This window comes from Glycine soja, chromosome 9 (genome assembly GCF_004193775.1).
Source record: "Glycine soja cultivar W05 chromosome 9, ASM419377v2, whole genome shotgun sequence".
Taxonomy (NCBI): Eukaryota; Viridiplantae; Streptophyta; class Magnoliopsida; order Fabales; family Fabaceae; genus Glycine; species Glycine soja.
Genome location: NC_041010.1, coordinates 27507502 through 27512749, shown reverse-complemented (window position 1 = coordinate 27512749; position 5248 = coordinate 27507502).

Below are 5248 nucleotides of genomic sequence, written 5' to 3'. Positions count from 1 at the left end.
AGGTTTCAAAAAAGAAATTGTGAAAGTCAAGCTAAACCAAACCGATCAAATTTGATTGAATTGGGTCTTGAATTTGACCAAAATCGATCCAAACCGACCCATGAATACCCCTAATTCCAAGCATTCTATCATCCCTCCCTTAACATTGTCAATACTTTATTACTTCATAGTAAAAGATTAAAACAAAAATGATCTTTAAAGAATTAAAATAAAAACAAAAATATTTAAAGTACTAAAAAAACTCCTATTTTATAAAAATTAAAAGGTTATTTAAGTTTTTATAGAATTATAAGGGTTTTATAAAATTATCTATTAAGATAATTAATAAATATAAAAATCAATACTTTTATATAATTTTTTTTTGATAAAATATTATTTTGAGATATTTTAAATTTTAATTGTAGAAAATATATTTATTAGTTTTTAACTTTTCATATAAATTTTTTAAAATATGACAAAAAATAGACATAGTAAAAGACATTCACATTACACTAGGGATGTCAATGGGGCGGGACGGGGGCGGGGAGTACTCTCCCACTCCTTGTCCCCGCCCCCTAGCTACCCCCCATCCCCGTCCTTGATTCCTATCGTGGGAATTTTTTTTCCCGTCCCCATCTGTGCCCCAATTTTTTTTTTTTAAAATATCAATTTTAAATTCTGAGAGGGCTCAGTTTGAGATCTTGTACATGCATCTATGCTAAAGCTTGGTTTGGAGATTCTCATCTATGAATTATATTGGGCTACTTTCTTGAGAGGTAGGTTCCTAAGAAATAAACAAGTAAAACATATGGATCTATACTATTCAAAAACAATATGATTGGATGGAAGATAAGTATTAGCCAAGAAAACAAAATAAGATTTGTTTGCCTTCTCCTTCCTGGCCCCTAGCAAACCAACCTTCTACAAATGCTTCATGAATATAGCTTCCAAAACACAACAAGAAGAAAAACATAGACAAACAAAACAAATATCTTGCGCTTGCAAAAGAAAATACCCTATTAAATTCAAACTAGAATCTTGTGTAATATTTTTTATGCCTATCCATAAGTTTTACAGAAAGTACATATTGGATTCGGGTACATTAGATTAGATTCTAATACATCCTAGAGCTATTAAATATATAGATTTGTTTAAAATAAGCCTACATGAGTCTAGAGTTGTTGTAGCCAGTCAACCAGGAATCATGATATATAATGCTTTGATCAACCAGTCAACACTATAAATATAAGAGTAGCATAAATATCAAATTGAAATAGATAAAATTAGATAAAGAATATATAAAAAAACTAGTGGAAAAATATATGAAAAAGATTAAAATGAATTACTAAAAGTCTGATAGACCAAGAGTGTTTAGATTTTTAGTAACTAAGATATCTTATTTATACTATTTTGTAAAAATAATTTAAGAACTTATTCGAAAGAACACGGTCTAACTTATTCACAGCTAGGGCCCAAGATGTTAGTTAGTTTGAATGTGTTAGGAAATATTTTGGTGTAATTCAAAGAGAATTGGTCTAATTAGTTCCATATTTTAGTCAATTATTAGTGAAAATATATAAATAATCATTTCATTTTTCAATGTCCACGGATCCATGTAATGGTAAAATATAATAGAACTTTTAAGTTACTTGTTACAATGAATATTTTTTGAATAACTAATAAGCCCATTATAAGTGCTAAGAAAATAAAATGGGAAACTAAACATGAAGTTTTGCTACATTGTATACCACACTCATCATTGTGCTGCAAGTAACAATTTATGGCAAAAAAAAGACAAGAAAAAACAAACAAGGAAACAACTGAATCCCAAATTATATATTGTTAATGATGGACCACGAGCATAACTTATAATATCATCCACAACCATTGATTCACAAAAAGAAAGATCTTTCAAAGAAATAAAGAAGCTCCAGATAATCAAAACATGAAAACAAATTTGGGTTTGAACTGAAAACTCAAATCTAAAAAACCAATTAACCAAAGAAAATAAAAGATTAAAACTTTCAAACGTAAAATGTAGTTCTGAAATGATCAAACAAAACCATAGCAAAAAAAAAAAAAACAATGAAGACAATGTATGCCAAATAAATCCATTTGTAGGAAGAAAGTAGTCAGCATTCACACTTTGAGGTGACCAACGGCAAATGATGATGAGACTGAGTGGTGACAGTACGGTTTGGAAAAAAGTGAACAGCAGAACACGGTCTAAGACGAGAAGTGAAATGAACAAATTATTTGAGGGAGACTAAGTTTCTATAATTTTTTAAAATATAAAGATAATTTTGTAATTTCTTCATATTTCCATCCAGTGGGGAGGAGAATGATTCTCATCTTCATCTTATCTGTGGGAAAATATTTATCTCCCTTCCCGTTCTCGCGGATCTCTGTTTACCGGCCCCGAACATGACCATTTTCACGGGAATTCTCATTTAGGATATAAATTGACATCCCTATATTACACATTCTCCAAGACTCCATCGTCGCCTAATATGCTGCCACATGAAGCCCAATACTCTTTCTTTCTGCCTTCTTTCCTAGGATTAGGTTCTCTACAATAGTATAAACATTACACAAAATCTAGAGGCAAATTTCCCGAAATGGGTTACTTTTAGAAACATATTCCCGAAATGGGTATGTTTCTAAAGTAATTCTTGCATGGTGTTGTTTTTTACGTGGAACACATGCAACTCGCAGGAGTCATTGGCGAGTTTGGTGACGAGGTGACAGGTGACAGCTGGCACTGGTCTCGCTAGTGATGTTAGCGCTTTCAGGTAAGGTTGGACTCACCAGTCAAACTGGCGAGTTGAGCTAGGGTTCTTGTTTGCTCAGTGTAGGTTGCAGGAAGCGTGGCAGCTTTAAGCAGTTGAAAATGCCAGTGCTACTGGCGATTTGCGCTGCAGTTGGAGTTGCTAGTAGCACTGGCGAGTTGAGCTTCAAGTAGCCATTCCCAATGGCGAGTTGATCTCCTTTATAAAGCGTAGCTCCCTTGTCATTTTATGTGCGTTTTTTTTAAAAATACTGAGTTTCAAATTGCTTACTATCCTATTTTGTTTTCATTCCTAAAAACGTTGTTGAAGCCAGGTTTAAGGTACAACTTTAAGGTATTTTGTTCAAATGTGTATTGCATGAAAGTTATTTTTATGAAGTAATTTTTTTTACGCCGGAAAAAAGTATGAATGTTAAATGTTTATTATAATTTTTTGTAATGAAGTTGTATTTTTTAAAATTAAATTTGTGAGGGTTAAAATAAAATTTTGTTTTAAAAAAACAATTATATCATCATATTTATTTGAAGAAAATATGTAGAGTAAAAAAATTGTTTTGAATATGAAATTTATAGTTATTTTATAATTATATTAAGTTGGTGTTGGTGTTTATGTTGTGTTATTGTCTTAAAAATTTATGAGTCTTCTTTGAAGTGTGTTTATGTTGGTGTTTATTTTAATATGAAGTTGTAGTATTTTTTTAATTAGATTAGGTTTATTTGTTGGTGTGTTAAAAATTTATAAATGTTCAAGTTGAAAGTGTTATTTGATGATGCTTTGTTGTTTCTCGTATCATATTTATTTTAATATATTTGTAGTAATTTTGTAATTACCTATTTTTATTTTGAAGTTATTATTGTTAAGATTAATTATTTATACTACTAACTTCGTTCATGAATTTTTTTTATTTTGTCTTTAAAATTACTATCTTGAAATTATTCATTTTTTTAAGTGTGTCTCATGAAATTAATTTGAAGTTAATTAAATTATTTTAAAAGAAAAATTGAATGTGAAGTTTCAATAAAAGGACCTTTTGTGATTACATTTTATTAGTTTGGATTTAAAGTTTTATAAAATCGTTTGTGTTATTTAAGTGTGTTGATGTGAAATTTATTTAAAGTTAATAATTTTGATTACATCTTGATTAGTTTAAAATTACTACATTGATATCGTTAATTTTTTTAAAGTGTCTTAATGTGAAATTGATTTGAAGTTAATTTTTTTTTAAAATAAAGTTTTATTTTGAAGTTCCAGCAATGACTTTTTTTTATACCCATTTTATAATTTATTTGACGTGTTAAAATATTGTTTTTGTAGGTACACGATGAATTCGGTTATAACAGTGTTGTATTTCAATGGAAGGGTATATGAAGATAATGATGATGTAATATTTGAAGGTAGTAAAAAAGCGATTCAGATTAAACATGGAATTAGTTTCAATGCTTTGAAGAAAAAAATTGGAGATAAGGTAAAGTTACAAAATAATGAAATTATTTCTGCTATCAGCTGTAGATTTTTAGTGTCAGAAAAATATATTGCCTTGCAAATTTGTGATGACGAAGACGTTGAAACGATGCTGGAAAGTTTTAAACAACAAGACCAAATGTCAGTTCTGGAATTGTACATATAAAAGGATGTGGCTGGTGGTTCAATGTTTCATTCTGCAAATTCGCTTACATCATGTGGAAATTATTTATCTAATGCTGAGACAACCACCAACAAATATGAGCAATTTACATATTGACAAAGATGATGATGATGATGATTATGTTGTGTCTAACTCATACGTTGAAGAGTCTTTAGACGAAGATGACAGTGTTGACGGTATATCTGATACAGACGATGATGTCACCGACATGATTCAACCAGTAAGAATTGTTCACCCAGCAGAAGGTATAATTTGCTGTATAAAAAAATTAGACAATACATTTATTATTTGATGACAATTGTATTTAATGCTAAAGAAGTATGATTTGAATTTGTTTTTGAACTGTTAGGTGCACAACGAATTGAAAATCCATTTTGGAATGATGCTTTACATTATAACAATATCAACTGGAGTTATCCTGATGAGGAGGACATTTGTGGTTTGGAGATGCCATCGACCTTTAATGTTGGCCAAGAATTATATGTTGGCATGGAATTTGATAGTAAAGATGCGGTAAAAAATGCAGTCAAACAATATGTTATGAAGTTGCATCAAAGTTTCAAAGTCATTGAAAGCAAATCGAACAAGTATGTGGTTTGTTGCTTGAATAAAAGTACAGAGTGTCATTGCCCTTTCTACATGAGGGCAATTTTATCTAAAAAAACAAATATGTGGAAAGTCACACAATGGGGTGGACCACACACATGTATGAATATGACCATGACACAAGATCACGAGAAACTTGATTCAGATTTAATTGCCACTTGTGTAGTAGGTACATATTTTATGTTCATTTTTTGTTAATTGTCATTTAAATTTTGTTATGTTATTGACA